The sequence below is a fragment of the Cygnus olor genome, chromosome 3, assembly GCF_009769625.2.
Source record: "Cygnus olor isolate bCygOlo1 chromosome 3, bCygOlo1.pri.v2, whole genome shotgun sequence".
NCBI classification, from domain to species: Eukaryota; Metazoa; Chordata; class Aves; order Anseriformes; family Anatidae; genus Cygnus; species Cygnus olor.
Genome location: NC_049171.1, coordinates 117,357,687 through 117,377,751, shown reverse-complemented (window position 1 = coordinate 117,377,751; position 20,065 = coordinate 117,357,687). Strand labels below are relative to the sequence as shown.

Below are 20,065 nucleotides of genomic sequence, written 5' to 3'. Positions count from 1 at the left end.
GTTTAGTGGGAAGCAACTATTTCCACAAAGAAACATCCCAGTTTTCAAAAGGTGCTGAGCATCAGTAACTGCCTCTTACATAAACAGGAGCCGAGGGTGCCCGGTCATTACAATTACAAGTCCCTAATCCGTAGGTGCCTCACACCCACCACATACGAATACTTTCTTGTAAGTAGTACTCTAATACATACAAACAAAAGTTAATTTATTGTTGCAATGCTAACACTACACAGAGGTCACATCATGGGATTGGTTTGGCAGCAAAAAGTTCTGGAAACCCACAAAATAAATACTCTAAAATATTGCATAGGGTAGCACGCCTCTGAGCAGTGCTGTCACCTCTGGAGGACTCTGTATATCCACCGCAGCAATTTGGAAATTAAAATGTACACAAGATGATAGCTCATTAAGAAGTGTTTCTTTTTCGTGAGTAAGGGAACATTTATCACAGCTGGCCCACACCAACAATCAGCTTTGGACAGAAGCCACCTTTACTAATGAATGGGAGGGAACAGTTTTTAATCTCTCTGAGATCTCTTATCAATTGATTTCGGATGATGTATGGTAGGTTTTATTCTCCAAGAATTACGATACTCCTCAAGTGCCAGCAGAGACCCAATATTTTTATTGTATGGCTTTGTCTCCTGACACTATGTCATTTCGTCTTGACACTGTGGCAGTCTCCCTGCAGACCCACTGCTATTGTCTCACATTATCCTTGTCTCCCCGGACTTGCATTGTCCTGCCTTCCCTGTTGATCACAGTAACTCGGATTTAGACAAACAGGAGGGGGAAAAAATAAAACAAGAAAACCACCACATCACCCGATACCTTGGATTAATTTTAGCTACAAAATATTAAACAAAATGGTTTGCTACTCTGCAGTCGGTGATACTGTGAGAATTAACTCACCTAGATTGATTATGTTTGTTCTGTGCTCGCCCACGAGTCATGCAAAGCCCTTGAATGCTACCTGCACAGTCGGAAGGCATTATACTGGCATTGAAGAGAGAGCCTTTGATCAGGTCCTCGGGAAATACTTCCTGCGTCCTCCTGAAGTGTAACTTTAGACCAGGCTGTACCAAGGCCACTTCACTCTTTTGTGCATCCCCTTGAGTTCAGTGGTGAATGAGCTGAAATTCGCTCTGTTTCCTTTACTAGATGGCATGTGTCAAGGATCCCTACGATCACTTTTATTACTAGCTTTATCTAAAGAGCTCCTTGCAGGAGCCCAGGGTGTCAGTGGTCATGAAAAGAGCAGAGCTGGGATATAACAGTATTGTATACCCCTCCAGGCCAGACAATTAACTGAGGCCCATTAACGTCTCAGGTCTCAGGCCTAGATCCAGAGCAATGGCAACGATGTGTCGGTTCTCACTGAGAAAAGGGGAAAGACCACTCGCTTCATGGGACTGATCCACATGCCAGAGAAGGGCAGATGGCAGGAGAAAAATTAAATAAAGCAAGGCACTGCACTGCTTCAACAATCTTCTGGGCCTCACTTTCAATGGAAAACTGCCAAAATCTGGTGGCTCTGCCCCACTGTTTTGGCAAAGGACAGCAGTGGTCCTATTTTAAGGGGTCGTTGGAAGCTCTCAGTAGCAGGTTTCCAACGTCGCCCCCATAGAGCTTGCATAGGTCCAACAAGGGCTCGGTCCAGCACCTTCAGAAGTCAAGAGAAACGTTGTGCCTCTGAGCAGATCCTTAGACCTTGAACCTGCTCTACCAGCTTTATCAGTACCGGTCCTGGTCCTAACCAAGGATTTGGTCCCAGGTGAAAGCAGAGAACAGAGGGAGAGCTGAGAACAAGAGGACAAGAAAGAAATCAAACACCTTCCTTTGGTCAGTTGCTACAGAACTCAGAACCTGAGCCTGGCACAGGAAGGCGGACCACGGTGACCCTCCACAAGGACAATCCCCATAGCTCCCGTCGATACCCACACACATGGTGTGGAGCGTCTGCTCTGGTACAGGGGCTCTCATTATAATAGTCTCTGCAAGAGTAATGTCATACAAGATGTCAAAAACAAGAAGCAACATGTTAGAAGGGTGCCACTTGGAAATAAAGCCCTGCTTTTATTGGATAGCTGATCTGCTAAAAGCAGTTATTTGAAATATCTGCAGATCGCTGGGATCCGTGAATAATTGCTATCTGCACATCTCAAATTCTTTACAGTTTTGCTGTTAGACATAGCTGTGCATGTCTATAAATAGTAGAGCAACGTCGCTCACTGCATAATACAGTCTCTGTGCTTTTACAACTCATCATGAACTTCTATGTAATTTATTTTTTATTGAAGAATTCCAATTAATGGCTTCCTGGTGATTTTAAAGCCTCAAATTATCAGTCTCTGAAAACAAAGCAGAGAACATAATTATCATAAACCGAGAATTTTTCATTTTGAAGCTTATCTGTTTGTGCTAAGTATCTTGTCTGTAAGTAATTAGTGCCTTTATTTTTTTCAGTAAAAATAATGACCATTCTATGCTTCACATCCAAATTTTGTTAACTGCTAGATGTACTGTATATATTATATTTGAAAATGCACCACCTTGGACCAGCTTTAAAGTATTTCATCAAATGATAATGGCAACAACAAAATACATCTGTTTGTCAGAATAAATTACATGACATTTAAAAAAAGCTATTATATCTTTTTCTCTTCCTTCAAAGAGTAAAAGCCTTTCAAAAATATGCACTTTTTACTTATTGCTATGGCGGCACAGCACAAGGAGATCGGGCAGCTGCTTTATGGCTGTCTGTAACACCTGGCTGCTGATCAGAGCCGATCGGCCAATCGCAGATACCTATGCAGCATCCTTTATGTGGATACCTCAAAATGCTTTGCTGGAGATAAGACCAGACACAGTTACATGCATAAAGGAACACAGCATTCAAAGCTACACGTAGGCTAAGTTCTTCCCTGACTTCTGACCTAATTCACCATTTGTTTCCTTTCAATTCTGTGGGACCATACCCTTGTATCTCATGGAAACCCTGAAAAATCAGTGCAGCTGTTGAGCAGAGCCACCAGAGAAGAGTATCGTCTAGCATTTTGTGTGGTATCCTACAGCCAGCCAGGAACATAAAAGATAAAGTCTGATCCTACAGACAGTATTCCTTGCCTGGATTTCATAATGATGGAGGTGAGAGGACCCCCCACCAAGATGATACCCCATGTATAACTCTGTCTGGTCTAGCACCTGGCCTCTCTCAGCAGAAAATGTGATTTCTGGGACGATTAAGAGAATTCTTCCCAAAGAACCAGGACCGCTCTGCCTACAGTTGGGCCCATTCTGGCTGACCACTGAGCTGATCACTTGACACAATAAAACATTAGGATTATTGATTCTTCTCCTTACAGGAACTATTTCCAGACATCAATTCATCACCAAATTATTCCATGCTTCAAGAAGTCCACCAAGCACAAGAGTTGGATACTTAATTTAGGGTATATACCTCATAATGGAAAAAAATGGAGAATTTCTGAGAGTTTAGAAATGAAAAGGAGCAGCAGAGTTTTGTGATTATTATTTATTTTTTTTAAAAAGGCCTCAAAATAATGCAGCCATATCTTATGTAGCCTTTTATGTTAGTAAAATCATTCTTCAACAGATTGACTTTGTTGGAGGCCAGGAGAGGTCTCTCAACACAGGAGTAACAGACCTAGCAGGGGAAGTTACATGATTCAGTCTAGCCACAGAGTCCTGAACAAAGCTGTGAGCACCTGAAGCAGCATCAGGCAGCCCTACACAGAAGGGGTCGCAGCGGTGATGGAGATACCTGAAGGGTATGTACAGTTTCAGGATCTCAGGGAGGCAGCTGCAGCTTCAGCTGTGGGCGGGAGGAAATCCTGTGACCACTGCGACATCTTTCCATTGTGCTTAGCACATGCAGCTCAAACCAGGGAGCAAACTGAACCAAGACTGGAAGCAACCAAGGTAGGTAACGGGAGAAATCTGCAGTACCTTTGCAGAAGCACTTATTGTAAGACAGGAATTTAAACCTGACACGTGATACGGTGAAATCCTGCTCCTGACTGGTACCTGGGGAGCTGGGGTGGAAGGGAAGCACGTATATTTACAATCAGTCTGGTGCCAGGAGCAGGAGACGCGTGTCACTGATGTTTCAGTCGTGTACAGACCTTTGCGTGAGCTTCCTGCACAGTCTCCCTTGACCGCTCAGCGTCAGGCTGTTTGCAGGTGGGATGCATTTTCCAGGCCAATCAATCACAAGCTGAAGCACAAGGGCCTGTCCCACGTGCTAGTTTGTAGTTGTGAGCTGCAGCCTCACCCCCATCTGCCTTGAGACATTTCTGTGTTGTAGAGGCCCCCACAGCAAAGGGCCACGAGGACAGAGGGAGACCCTGGCACTCGTCTCTGGTCCTGCATTTGCTCAGCACAACAGATCATCCTCTGAACCACAGAGGAAGGAGGGGAGCAGGTCCTAAACGGGAATGAGTATGCCACACCAGCCATTCTCAACATTACAACGAGTAACACAGCCCTGCTTTATTTCCCTGCCCTGTACAGTAATACATTTTCTGCTGTGGAACTCATCAAGAAAAGAAATCACAGTCAATAATCCAGTAGGTACGCACGTTGGACAATGTGAGGAGGAATGAATTAGGAAGGCAATGACGATGCTGCCCTACAAGAATACATTCTTGGTCATCTGCAGACTCGCTGAAGGAGCCAACTCATTTCTAGGTTGCCCCAGACTGTTAATCAAGTAACAGTCCCAGCCTCAGAAAGGCTGGTCTCTGCCAGACACCCCCCTCTCCACCGTCTGCAGGCAGGCATGAAGCGATTCCCTGCTTTTAAAACAGATCTTGCTGATTGCAGTAGACACTTCCTAGAGAAAATTTCAAAGGAACCTCGGAAAAAATACAGATACCATAATTTTGTATCATAAATAAACATGCATTAAAAATCTTAAGTCAAATTAGAGTAACATCTCCTGTGCATTCCCCTGCTGCTTCGCCAGCCGGCTCTTTGCTCTGCGACCCCTGTGCACCATCCCCACTCCTTGCATCGGTTGGGTGGCAAATGCCCCTTTGAAACCTGAACGGGGTTTAGGGTCCCTGCTCATCCTGATTGCGGCACATATCGGAGCTGGTGATTGGAGCCCTAGCTTATATCTCCTGCATCCTTGAACCAAGATCCTCAGCTTCACTTCTGAGTTCCCTCTCCTTTTGGCAGACATCCAGGCCAGCTGCTAAAATAAATCTTTTTTTCCCTGTGAGCTCTGAAGTTCTTCTACTGGCAAAAGGTAGCAATAGTGGTGGTGTTTCTTGGCTTTTATCCTAACTGTGCAATCCACCCCGAGCCACCTCGCCCCATGCCTCCTAACCGCATAGGCAGGCTGCAGGACAGAGCAGAGAAGCGCCGCCGTTTGCCGTCTGCCTCACAGTCTCTTTGCTTCCAGGCACTAAGTAAATGTCAGCTTTTTTTACTGTGTTACATACATTGTTAATTTTAAAAAGAAATCCAATATCATTGTTTTTCATGCTAGCTGAGGTGATTCTGAAATTTAATAAAAATAGTGGAATTTTTCATTAATGGCAACCAGGGTTTAAGCTAGCACTAACTTTCTATAGCAGCAAGGCAGGAGAAGAGATAAAAAGAGGTCATCCTCATCTTGTTACACTTACACTGCAACTGTCTTCAGTCACAGCCTCAATAGCAAAGAATTCAAAACATTGCTATTGCTTTACTGATTAATGTAAAAACTGCACAAGGCATTGTATTCAAAGTGCCTACAAATACTTGGCAGGAAGGGATTTGCTAAGTATCTTAAAACATAAGGCCCAGTAATGCTTTCTATAATGCAAAAATGCAAGGGCGAGGAAATTATGTGAAATATCTTCCTGATCAGGGAACCCTCCTATTGCTCCAGACCTGTGGGGAGGAACAAACCACAGTTACCAGGATAGGAACAGTCAAAGCATCCTGCAGCCTAACTCTGCTTCAGTGGTGGCACATCCCTCGTGGGAACCCACCTGCATTACAGAGCCGAGCAGAGAGGCTTACCACTCGTGGAGAAATACTTGCTGACCTAGTGACTTTGCAACTGGCAGAGTCTAACCCCTACAGCAGGCTCCAAAATGTTCGTTTGCAGCTTGACTGGCAAAGTAACTTTACTCATATTTCTTCAGCTCTTCTGAATGTCCATACCTTTGGAAGCTGCATTGTCCAAAAGCCCGGCACCATAGCTCAGGTAGTAACTGTGCTGTGACCTTTAATAGCTGTATAGCCAAAGAGCAGGTATCAGCAGGGACTTGGCCTTCCCCGAGTGCAGCTCTGAGGTCTGCCGCCACCACCACATTAAGGAAGAAAACCAAGGGGAAGAATGTGAAAAAAATATTTTGCTTCCAAAGTATATTTTCTTTATGGCTGCTATTGGAAAAAAAAAAAAGAAAAAAAAAAAGTTCTCCGTTAAAACTAAGCTGTGTGGTATTTGTTCTCCTGACTTTGTTTTTGCAGAAGGGCTCCCCAGGTCTCACCCATATCTGAGGCCAAAGTAAGTAAGGTCCTTCCTCTCCCCAAAATCTTCCATTACAAAATCAGCAGTTTATCATCTCTTCTCCCAAGGCCACCATTGAGTGGCCACCTCACAGCACGCTTACAGTCAGCAGAAAAATGGGGAAGTCAGCCAGTGGCCATCCACACAGCATGTGGGGCGCAGAGGAGCACCAGCACGACACTCATCCATCTCCCAGGCAGGTCATCCAGCGATCAAGCAAGTGCCCGCTTGTAGGTTAACCAAATAAATGCAAACAAGAACGACACCCCATCATTTCAGTCCCTTTTATATGTTAATATGCTCATGAGGTTGTACTGGGTGGTTGGAGCAAAAACCAGAGGGCAAACACCTCCACATACTGAACCCTCCCCAAAAGCCAACCCAGCTACACTGTTACACACACTTGGCACCTGTATCTTCCCCTCACCAAGACCTTAGCTTAACAAGAAAAATAGGCCATTGTCCCCCTTTCCCTCCCAGTCCAGCCCCTTGGCATTCAGAAGACATAGAGACCGCAGCATCCATTCCCTCCGAGCAGGAACACTGACTGAAGTTCAGCCTGGGGTTTTGCCTCTGCCAGCACCACCCCTAACATCAGTGATGACAAACTCAGAGCAGCACTTCTGTAGGAAGACTGAGAAATACGAGCAACTTTTGGCAAAACAGCCATTTCTTTCTGCAGATTTGCATTTCTAAATTTTGTCTTGTCAGCATATTCCCCCCAACTTCCCACCCCCCGGCATCACTACAAGCATGGAACTTATTGCGGTGCAAAATTCACTGGGTTTTCCCAAATATCCCCCAGCCATCGCTTCTCTCCCTGAGCACCAGCAGCATGGTTCAGGGCAGAGCCTACAGCCCGGCAGACTGTGTCAGACTGTCCCAAATGTGGCAGCAGAAATCACTGGAAACTCTGGAGTCAGAAATGGCAATTCAGAGTAATATGTGATAATGAGGAAGACTGTTCTTATCTCCACTGCGGAGCACTGACCTTTTAACAGAGCAAATGTCAGGGAGAAATACACAAATGTGTTTAGACCAATATCAGGTGCCGCTCTGAGGGGGTGTTCACTCAGGCACAGGTACAGCCCCAGCTGCTGTATCTGCAGAGCAGGCGCGGTGTTGCAGGTCGCTCTTGGAGAAAGCAGCCCTGGAAATCGCACTCCTCAGTGCCAGATCCTTACACCGGAAGAATGGCACCATGCACATCCACGAGCTACTTCAATAAGGGTGAGACCTTTGGTGCTGTGGGAGGGGTAACAGAGCCAGAGAACGATGAATCAGTATCTCTTACACGAGAGGCTATCCAAAAGCTCTCTCAAATTGCTGCCTGCTTTGCTGGGTCGCAGCTCCACACATCTCTGTAGCACGTAATATAAGCATCATTACGCTTCCACCACAGGGACGGTCTGAACACCAGTCTGCCAACACCACCATGAAAAACATCTACTTCACCTGGAGGACTTCTGGTTTACAGAAGTGGGGGGAAGGACAGAGCTTGCAAATGAGTCAGAGGTAAATGGGACAAGTTTTGGACCAGAGTCAAAAGCCAGAAGGGCAGCTGGCATGGGTCAGGATTTAAACCCACTGCTCAGTGTATCTCGTGGCCCACCACCTGCACACCTGGAACATCTGGGCAGTCTTCTTAAACACTTTGTTGGCTCTACTATCAACTATGAAAGAACTACCACTGTATTCTAGAAAAAAAAAAATCTGCTTTTTTCTCTTCCTGCTGTAAGAAGGGGAAATCAGACAACGACAATAAAGAGCAGACCTATGTGGTCCCAGGTATCACTTCCACCTCTCTTCCTCAGACCAAGGCAATCTAGCAGGACACATTTCTAGATATCCAAATATTGCACCCCGGTGAGCCCTTAAGTTAAATGCATCTGCCTCCTAACAGGAGCTGCACCTACACAACAGGCCAAAACAACCGGTCCCTTGGCTCAGAGGCCATCACACACACGTTAAAATAGTAGAATCAATAATTTTGCATTGCAGACTGAAGGACACCGGGCACCTTTTGGCAATGGCTTTGCTTAATTTGTCAGGTACAAGTGAGATGTATGTTAGTGCACGTGCTTTACACTATATAAGGAGGGTGCACACAGAGTCGACAGCCTTCAGTCCCTTTTGAGCGATGCCACCAGCAGGGCGAGAACATCAGTGCCCAAACCCGAACACTGCAAAGGACGTGATCCCAGCGCCCAGAGGCCTGCACATGTAAACCACCGCATTTCTTAAGCCGGAGAGAAAAGCCTGAGAGGCAGAGGCACACGTAATTGGTTATTAGCTCTTTGCTTCAGCCTCACCGTGGGGATGTTCTCCCCGGATCTGCAGGGTGTGCCCCAGGTCCGGTGCCAGTGGTGGTGCCATATGGATTGCACGCGGAGGGGCTCGGCTGGTGCGGAGGGGCCACAAGAAAGCAGCACCTCACGGCTGAAAGGGAAGAGTCTGAGAAGTCAGCAAACTGTAATTACAAATTGTTGTTCTTCCTGATTTAGCAATGCTGTTAGGGGGGACAGGGGAAGGTAATAAGCAGAATTTTCTAGGAAGCACGCTGAAAATAAGGTACTAAGAAAAGTCACTGAAAATGTCAGGCAAGCCAACAGGGAAAGGTCCAAGGAGCAAGCAAAAGCACAGCATATACTTTTTCATCTATTCAATCTGACCCTGGGCCCAGTGCCACAATCTTTTTAAGGTTAGTGGTGGGAAAGCTGCCTTTTGAATGTTTGCAGAGGCCTATTAACATCCTGTGCTGAGGAACCTTAAACCCCAGGTAGTATTTCAGAGGAAATGGACAGCACAAAACACAGACTGAAAATTAACCACAGCAGACCCCGGGCCTAAATAAGTTCCACTAGCCCTTTCTGAAATCACTTAAAGGCTTTCCTTCCAGTTGGACTCCTGCCCAACCACTTTAATAGGTGCAGCAGGCAGGGGGAAGAGAGGGAGTGGGGGGGGAGAAAGGAGAGAAAAAATAAAAGGGAAAAGAAACCTATTTGGCTGTGTAATTTAAACATTCCTTGCAAAATAATAATAAAAAAAACAGTTTAACAAAAATTGCAACTGTAGCAGGATCGGGAGGGTAACTCCGCGATATACTCTGCGGATGGCTGCAAACCTCTAATGGAAAGTTGTGTAAGTGGCTCAGGCCAAAGTAGGCATTAATTACAATGAAAAATCAGTTTAGTGCAGGCCACAACTAAATTGGAAGCTGGTCCTCTAGGTAAAACAAAGAAAGTGAACAGAAGCTTTAGATTTGATTACATGGCAATACAAGAAAAATGTGCTGTATGTTGTCTATTATTAAAGCTGCTTTTGGGCCTTCTGTGTGTGCCTAAGGGATTTTAATAAAAAATTAGTAATAGCCCTGCTGCCCTGGCTCACTGTGGCTTTTGGAGCGTTTGTGGGTACAAGGCTAGTTCTGCAGTACAAATTAAGTCACTTTAGACAAGCAACCTTGAAAGCATTAGACGATAGCAAAGTTCAAACGACACACTTCTGCTGTAAGAGGACACAGTCCCTTGCTGGAGGCCAGCTCTGGATTTAGAAGCAGCAATACAATTTCATCAGGAAAAAAGCTCTGCAACTGTTATATTTGTCTCCGATTATTCTTGGCAACACTAGAAATGCACAGCCAGGTTCATAAACACCATACAAGTGTATAAAATACTGCAAAAGCACCGGCTAATGGCAAAAAAAGTCACCATTAACACGGGATTTTTATTTATTTACATATTTTTACAAATGCTAACCCTAACTTTCTTTAATTTGATGTAACAACATTAATAATAATGTTTTTATTGCTAATATCAGCACTGGGTCTTTGGCATGGTTGGATGCAACTAAGCCAGTAAAGTTCACTGGGATTAATTTAAAAACACCCAAAAAAGTGCAAACCCCCCACCCCCATCTCCCAGGTTTGTAAAGCTGACTTCTCTAATCCCATTTATAGAGGTAGTTATTTTAAGGTGAAATTCATTACATTCAGTATACCTATACATCAGTGGATCCAGTTCTGCCATTAAGTCCCTGGCTACAATTTTATGTATACTAAAGGTGAAACAGAGTATGCGGAATTTTCTAAAATCCAGGGAAATATGGGCAAAAGGAATTGTAGGGCTAAAGAGGCAAGGAAACGTCCAGGACACCATAAGCGGCTTTGGCCCCAGTGGGTCCCCATCCCTCCACTGCTTCATGTTTTGTGGGGTACAGCTCCCAGATGGGTGAATATTTGGTGTTTCAGGTCACACACATTGACCATTTCCTAGGAATGCTGCCCAGCCCCAAAGCCCTGACTGGATACGTTTAACCGTACTCTCACGTTGCCAGTGTTTGCTATTTTAGTATGAGTTGCATCAGGTTTTTGTGATTTGCACTGAAGAGTCTCCTCCTGAATTATTTTTTTCACCCCCAAGCCCATTTTTGCTGCTCTTCTTGATTGCAATGCACAATATGGACAATTCCAAATCCAATTCCTTGCTAAAGGCACCAAGTGAGGATTAAAAACAAAAAACAAATAAAACCGGAAAATGAAAGATCTACCATTACTTTAACTTCACAAATTTTAAACTCATCTCATGATTTTTCACGCCTGACACATGATCAAGTGCACGAGGTTGTCAGTTTCGCAACTCTCACCCTAAATGTAGCGTCCTGGTGAGCTGTTCCTGTGGAGGGCGATGCTAACAGGTACGTGCAGCCCTGGGCTCTCACTGCTCGTCGATGTGACATGGGCAACGATGTCCCCGAGTGCTACGCTGTGATGAGGCTCCTCTCTGTAGCGTGACCTGGATGTGACCCAGAAGAGTGCTGGAAAGGAAATAACTTTGTTTTCAGCTCCTTGCCACATATGAGTTGGTCTTAAAAATCCTTTTATCCCAGTCGCATGTGGCTGTATGCACGGATTTATGTCACCATGTGCTACATGGTCCCTGCTCGTACCAACACCATTCTTCCTTCTAGTTGTGAACTGTGTTTTGCAATGTTGGGAAAGGATGTCACAAGAAAGAACAATCCCAATTTACATTTCAATGACTAATAAAGCGATTTTATAGTACATAACCCATGCAGAACCAGATTACTTTTGAATAAAAGTTGCAACATGAGCACTGAATACATGCTGAACTCACAGTAGGTGTTATAAAAAAATTAAAAATGAAAAAAAAGTAGGCATTCCCCCCAAAAAGCAACATTAAAAATCTGTAAGTTCATCCGGAGCAGAACATCAGAGGTGGGCAGCTCACTTCCACCATCTCAAGGTCCCTGGGGATCCCATGGCTCCAAGCTGTGCCCCCTGCCCACCTCTCCTATCACAGAGGCCCCCCCCCCCAAAAAGCACCACTGCTGCCGTCTCCTCCAGCCACCCTGCTGCCTCCTCCCAGAAGCTGAAGTGCTGGCTCACGCAGCCTCCCCTCATGCAGCCCACACCCTCCCCACCACGAGGGGTTTCGGAGGGGCTGAGCTGCCGCAGGGGCTGTGGGGCAGAAGGGAGTTCCCTGGGAAAACCTGCTGGCACTCAGCACGCCCAGGTGCTGAGGTTGCACAGGAAAACATGGCAAGCAAAAAAAACCACTGTGCCTAGCACTTCCCAGCAGCTCTCCCAAGCTGAACTGCGAAGACGTTTAATCGCCAGCTTGCCCGGTGTCTGCTGGCAGGAGCACTGCCTGTGGCAGGCACCAGCCCACCGACACACTCGGTGGATGGCAGGCGAGGAGTGGGGGCACCTCTCTCAGCCAGCCTGCAACCACAGCAAACAGCCCCGTGGAGCTGGGGCCTTAAAAAGGAAACCAAAAAACTCTGCATGTATAACCTACGGACACATCTACATATGCTCACAGGAGTTTGAAACGCGTTAGTACATTGGTGCTTGCAGACATCCCTTGAAGATGTACACTCGTTCCTTCTCTTTCTTCCCAAGCCTGTTTACTTGTCCTAATGAAAACCCGCAGCCTCTAAGGCTGCCTGGCACCACATCTGCTCAGCGAGTGCAGGAGTGGTCTCCAGAATCAAGTCTTTCTCTGCTATCTCTTATGCTAAGATCTGTGAAAAAACAACGTGTAAAGGAAAAAAAAAAAGAAGAAGAGAAAAAAAACTTTTGTCTGTGGATTCAAAAGAGCCCTCTTTATGCCAGATTCATCTACATTAAATTGGTCACGACCTTCCAGGTGTCTTTAAGGTTGAAGTGTTTGCTGGACCATTTAAAGCTCCTCTTGCGGGCTCCGGCGACCCTCCTGACATGGAGAGCCAGGCTTTTAAGAGTGTAGCCACCTTGTCAATGCTCAGAGGTCACTAATAGCCTGCCTTGGGCCTTCCAGCGGGTCGCGTTCGGCTTGCTAGCCCGACACAAAGGAACAGGAGAGGAAGGCTGGGGAGGGGGATAATTATCATTCTCCCCCCCACCCCTCCTCTCTCCCTCTCTCCAGGCTGAGAGTTATGCTCCATGTCACTGTGTTAATGCGCTTGCATCCAGGGAGACACATAATGCTCCTCTCAGCCCTGTTTATTAGTGAGATCCATTTGCGAAAGGCCCTTCTTTTGTACCACAATATGAATGTGCTTTGATGGCAAATAATTACGCTAGTCCTTTTGACATGAGGATCCACAGGCTGCCCTAGTTAAGCCAGTAATTAGCCTGTCCTCCTTTTTTTTTTATTATTGAGAAACTACAAATTATCCTCATATGAGCACTGGCCATTCCTTTTTCTCTTTTCTATTCTGCCTCCCTCTCTCCCTCTCTCCCTCTCCCTTGTATCTCTCAGCACTTTGGATAAGGGGAATGCAGCTGCACTAGAGCAAGATAAAGCTCCGCCATCAAGATGATGAACAATTTGGATGAAGAGGCTTCGAGATGAACACAAAAGCTGAAGAAGTGCGGCTGATGCAGCCCCGGACAGCTGAAGAATGCTGCAGTCTGCAGATGAATAGCCCTCATTTGTGAATATACAGATTTTCCATGATGAATAAAAACTGAGTGTAGGTCACAATAAATAAACTTTTTTTTCCCTTCTTCTTAAATAATAATTCAGGTTCCCGGCACCAAACAGCTGTAAATTGAAGGTTGTGCTTAGTTTTCTCAACTCTCAAAGGGGATAATTAAGCTAAGCTCATATTGTTTGATATATTAGTGTAATGATGAGCTACTATATTCTGGCTTGTTTCGAGTTATTTTAGTGGTTTTTTTTCCATTATCTTTTTTCTTAAATTACATTTCAAATACATTTTAAATGTAGAAACAGCATTTCTGAAACACAGTTGCCCTGTGTTTGGGTCTATCTGAAATGTATTCATATAACATTTAATTAAAAGATGCAACATCCCCTTTTCCCGAAAAAACATGGAGGTAAAAATATCAACGTTATTTGACTGGTCCTGACAATCTCACTCAACTGCTGAACCTTTATCCCTACTGGTGCAAGATAATTAGATGGGGTTGTGTTCTTTGTCAATGCAGGTTATGAACCTTCTGAAACTTCAGGACAGGTATTTCTTGGCAACCCATCTTGCCCCATATTTTTTCATAATTGCTTTCAAAGATCAGCAGAAGGCAAACAATTTCTGATTTTACCTGGATAAGAGGCTTCAACCAAACCAAGACACCACCGCTGAAGAACTTCTCTCCCTTTTTTCCATTTCTGTTTCTCTCCCCCGATCTGATGCCACCTTTAAAACAGCAGGCATGTGCAATATGGCAGACAGCAGAACCACCTGGCTACAAGCCAAAGCGAAACTGGGGTTTACCCTCCAACTGGTGGATGTCTTTTTTAGGATAGTTGACAAGGCTCTGGGGGAGATGCAAGGTTCTCCAAGAATTTTAAAATACCTGTAAGTCTAAGAGCCATCTTGGGAAGGAGAGTGAAGGAAGCTCATGAACATGAGCACAGGTGGAGGGCGATGGTCCCAAAAAGGCTCATAAAACCAGGGTATGCCATGTTAACAGTGCATCTGCTAAAGCAAATGGAACAGTCTTGTCCGGTTTCTATCTGCCTCAGACTGACTCTGATCAATTAATTTGTCTCTGAGGCAAGCTTTTGCATAAAGACACTGGAGAAGGAGTCGGAAGCCCTCTCACCTTGAGGGGCATTGCTGCCTTCACCCACCCACTGCACTCCATTGACCCACCAGTTGATACAGTCTCCAATGCATGAAGAGGAAAAGAAACCAGTGCAGGCCCAAGTATGTTTACACTTCTGAGAAGGAAGAGGCAGTAAAATGCAAGGGTTTAATTTTCCAGTGACTAGGTTTCAACCTGAAACCCACCCACAGTAGGACTGCGCACCAACAGCATTTTTAGCTTGTCTTTTTGCAAGCTAGAACCACAACAAGCCATTTCTTCTCCTAACTCAAAGCCCATAAAAAGTCTAAATATCCTCACCTCCTAAATACGCTAAAATACTGCACTATGGAGGATATTAGAGAACATGGAAATAAGTGAGCAATGTATAGCAATTTGACTTCAAGTTTTAATGTTGACTATAAACTTCTGCCAACCTACAGCAAACAGACTCTTCTTTTTGTCCATGTTTTGAGAACTAAATTTAAAAAACTGTGCTGTAAGGTTATTTTCTAAGGCTATGGCACAGCTTTATGACACGGTGAGTAGACACAGTGCAAATGTTTCAGAAAAGAATAAGAATATCCTACATCTTGGCCTGTTTCTGGAACCAATGTCAAGACACATGTTTTTTTATGGTTCAGAAATGTGTGTGAATTGTTCCTTTTATCTCTAGTTTGGGATCAAAGGGGAAACAGCCCCTCTGATATTTACAGCATGACTAGAAAGAAACTCCAGAAATCTTCCACCGAAGGCTGTTCCTACGAGGGTCACCAGTTGCTTTGTGCAGCCGAGCTGCTCGTGTGGGCTGGGTGAGCATTTGGGCGCTACACAGTGCTCTGCCAGCCCCAGCACCATCCCAGTTTCCAAATGAGGACTCCAAGCCATGCAACCAGTTGCTTGGTCTGCTCTGACTGGGAGGAAGCAACCCAAATGCAGAGGATTTCAGGGGGTTCAGGATTACATCCCCCATCAGCAAGGTCTGCACTAAAGCTTTGCTTGTAACCCACCACCCTCGTGCTCCTCCCATCTGGCAGCAGTGAGATTTGCCACAGATCAGCTGGTCCCAGCTTTCTTCCTATGGACATCCACCTCCACAACACACTATTCACAGCTGCATTAGGAAGACCAATTAATAGGAAATCACAGGCAAAGGAAAGCAAATTGTTTCTTTTTCCCCACCTGGGAGAAATTTCCCGTGGCAGTTCACTCCGAGACAGCGCTGCAGCACTGCCGATCGCAAGGCCATCAGAGACCACGAGTCTTTCCACCAGCTGCAAGGCAGTTCCTACCAGGTCATTCCTACGCTCAGTGAAAACTAAAACTCGCAGAGCTTTACAGTGCCGTGTATCAGAGAAAAGCACAGACTGTGCGCTGTCCCTAAGGGCCCCAACTCCCAGGGCCCTGCCAGTTCATTCACGGTGGCACTGATCGTGGTCAAACAGGCCTGGGTTATTGTCTAGGGCCCAACCAGCACTTACACCCATGATGGATTCCCAGTCATGCTCACGGTAACAGCTGAACATTTATTAACTCTTTTCTCACTCATTATCCCCCCCCTTAAAAGGGTGCTCACAGCAAAACCAGGATCAATAGTTCAGAAAGATTTTTTATTCGACAGCTGTGTAAAAACTATGCCTTTAATTTGTATATAGCCCTGGAAAGAGCGAGTTATGCCAATTAAAGACTTCAACATCTATGAAGTTATAATTCATATTGCTGATAGGACCCTGAATTCCCCAGGGCTGCACTGTGCCAGGGCCTGCCCGTGCCCATCAGTAGGCAGGAGGAGACAGCTCCTGCTCTGGAGGCTGCAATTCCAGCACGCAGCGGGAGACAAACCGTCAAGAAGTCAGGAGGGGCTGAGGACCAGGTGAAGGGGAAAAAAACCTGTCCTTCCATAATAAATTCAGCCTCAGTTTACGCTGTTATAGGATTTCAATTTTTTCAGATTATGCCATCTGATGTAAGAATCATGTGCTCAGTACAACCACTGCTCTTCCTTGCCTCTCCCAGAAGAGCTGACGGAGGTAAAAGGCACTCGTACCCCAGCGGGAAGCCCCGCTCTCACATTCAAAAGTTAAGACTCACCCAAGGGATCATCAATCAGTAACTCACTTTAAAATTCTCTTTAAAATGTTTTACTAGCTCACTTTACTTGGCATTTTTATCACTATTTATATCTCTAAAGCAGTGATATAATTAGTAAAGCTATTAATGTTTCTTATGTTTAGCCTTACAAAAGCCACAAATATCTATAAATCTGGCTTACAGCAAAATAAATAATGACAATAATTCTGTCAAGCATCAATATAATTTGCTGGACAGCATTGTGTAAACCAAGCAAATATCTGAACCATTAATGAGCTTAATCTGTGCCATTCAACTGCCCCTCCAGTAAATTGTTCTGCAGGCCAGAGAGGAGCATTCAGGTTAGTTACTTTGCTAACTTCCCTCCTCTGCTGGCATTCACTTTCCTACGAAAGTGAAGTGGCCTGACTTTACCCAATCCTAAAGGAGAACCAATGCCAAACACTCTCCTACCACTTCAACAAAGCTCCTCCCGAGACCAAAATTCCTATGAAATGTGTGAGATAGGGTTTTATCCCACCCTTGTGAAACCTTGAGAGCTCAGAGATACTCATGTTCTGCACAGATCCAGGTTCTTTCAGGAGAAAAAACACCAAGAAGACCACCTTCCTTCTCCTATCTCTCCATCCAACAGTCAGTTTTCAGCAGTGAGGCATTCACTCAGAATACTGCAGTGTCAGGTATCAGTCTGCTCTGCGTGTTTCAAACCACAACACGAATCCAGACCCCAGCATCCCCGTGTTTTTTCCGCTAGGGCTGGGCTCTCTCATGTAAACCCACATTCATACTTCAGGCAGAAGGAACTTCATCTCCAAAACATCAAACCAGTATGCTGAAAAGTCCTGCTTTTTATCATATTGTCTGTTCCTGATACGGGGATTTATGTGGAAAACACCTGAACAGCTCAAGCCTCCAAAACTTTGAACCACGGCACGAGGCACCCTTTGTTCTCCCCATACCCTGTTTCTTGCACTACTACTGGTTTTCCACATATGCGCAAACAGCAGAAAGCTTAGACCACACATTGGCATTTGCAAAGCAAAAATAAAGGAAATTCCCTTTCTACACTGCCTCTAACCCCATAAAGAGGATTGCTCCCTTCGTCAATGAGGTATTTAGACATGCCCCAAATTCCCTATGCATGCCTAGATCTACCAAAACCCAGGCAAAACTGTTATAAAATGCTATAAAATGTCATAAAATGCTAGAAGAATACCTTGTGTTTTTGCCTTCTGTATCTAAATATCATTGGAAGGTGCAGGAGCACCTGCAAAATCAGGGCACCAACATCTCTGACAAATTCAAAACACCAGTGGCCAAGCACCCTACAACCTCAGGGCAGTTTCCAGGGTTTGGGGGAAGAAACCATAAAGAGAAAAGGCCTTGTGACTGGTCTCCATGTCACGGAGGCTGGAGACCAAGCTGGGCTGACCTTCAGCAGCCCATAGAAAAAGTGTAAATGCTGATCTAAATACAAAAATACTATCCAGAGCATTACCATTTTCAATAACAAAATAAATGTCTACGCTCACGAGCACTGAGTAATAGGCCTTTTAAGTAAAAGTATTAGAAGAATATATCAGCTATAAGATATAATACCAGCAACTACTACCACAGGATGGGCATTTTTAACTTTCACTCTAAAATGACTGGATGATAAGAGAGTACAATATATATTTTGAATTCAGGGTGAGAAGATCTTTTTAATATAAGTGTTTTATGATGTAGTCATACATCATTTCTAACTACAATGCTAAACAAAACACAATCCTTTTCTGAAACATAGATAATGATGGATTTTTGTTATTCTATTTTATTCCGTAAGATAATTTTTCAACCCAAACTTATTTTATTGATGGCATAAGAAGGTTCCAGTATATCTTTTTCATATCAGAGACAGTTTCATGAAAACTCTGAGCTAAAATTCAAGTGTTATTACAGAGGAAGAATTTTTGGATACATGATCGTTTATTGGCATAGTCCCCCACAATGGAATTAATGGAGATTAAAAGGAACAGGTATGTTCTGCTGATTGCTTTGACACTTGAAAACCCCTCTGATCTCAGAGCAGGAGTTTTGTGGGTATTATTGTAATAATGGGGATCTTGGAAGAAAGGAGGTGGATAAGCAGAAGGGAACTAAATCCAATAATGTTTGTACTGTCACAAAGCCAGGATGGTTTGGGATATGATTTAATCCTATGGAACAGGCCTACCCAATACTCCTAAGAAAGAGATAAACAAATAAATAAATACAGTAAAACAGAAGTATATCTGCAAAGTAAAATCCCTCGCCTTTCCCTTGGCAATTTTTTTCCAGCTCTAAAACTCGCCATCAATTTGGCTGTGTGCTGAGAAAGAATCCCAACAAATTGCTGCCTAGTTCCTTTTATAGTCTCAGTGAAACATGACATCCAAGGAATTGCCTGTGCTTTGTGTTTCTTTGCTTGTTTGCTTTCCTGTGTACTACCAAAGCAGATTGTGTCAGTACCTAGAAGGAACAAAAATATTTTAAATACTGACTACTGCAAAAATATGAAACACCTTTTTTAGTACTTGGTTCAAACAGAAGAATAGAAGGAAGGAAAATGGTACATACCCAGGCATTTCCCACCACTTCAGAGATGTAGATGGCTGTTCACTGCACCATTCCCTTCCAAAGTACCTTACAGTGTCTACCTCAATAAAATTCCCCCCAAAATCTCTTGTCCAAGAGGCAATAGGCTTGACTTGCTTATGCTGACACAACAGCCTTTATCAAAAAAAAAAAGATCTAACATTTTCTGTTTGGGAAAATAACAGTGGTGTGAAGTTGCACAAATTACATCATACCTATGTGTTTCCAGAAAGTCTGAATGAAGCACCCCAAATTATTACACCCGCTGTAGTTTAGAAGTCAGTGGAGCAATGCCGAGATATACCAACCGATGATCTGGCCCATTACAGACATCATCTTACACCGCTGCTCACTGGGTCTGCCTGCCCCACGCAAAGCCACCCGAGCAAGCTCTGAGTTGAGCTGCTTTGGGCAACCACCTCCGTCTCACCCACAGCCCTCGTGGGGCTGTGCTGGCCATCCCACCAAGGCTTTCCACCCAACTCACTTCTCTGTGTCAGAAAAAGTCACGTCCCAAGCTGTGGATCGGAGGTATCCCTTCATTCACTGTCCTCCCCTGATCATTCCCAATTATTGTCCCCTTTATAATACGGTAAATAATACTTGTTTTTGACAGGTCAAACTGTTCTGCATGTACCAGGTGGGCAAACCTTTGCAGTGAAACCTCTGGCAAACAGCAACTTGACAGTGGGCTGTCCCAGATCATGCCAGGGACCAAGGCTACAAACTGGTTAAAAGGAAGATTGTTCGCATGGCCTAAGGGTAAAAAGGTAAAG

The 20,065-nt window shown here is 44.6% G+C and overlaps 1 long non-coding RNA gene across 2 annotated transcripts in view; it reads right to left on the bottom strand.

Moving 5' to 3' along the window:
• The window catches only part of LOC121068047, a 44,942-nt gene that overhangs the window by 20,288 nt on the left and 4,589 nt on the right, over nucleotides 1–20,065 (bottom strand). For both annotated transcript variants that reach the window (XR_005818577.1, XR_005818576.1), the window contains exon 3: nucleotides 11,171–11,341. This is a non-coding gene — a long non-coding RNA (uncharacterized LOC121068047). The remainder of the gene's footprint in view (nucleotides 1–11,170; nucleotides 11,342–20,065) is intronic.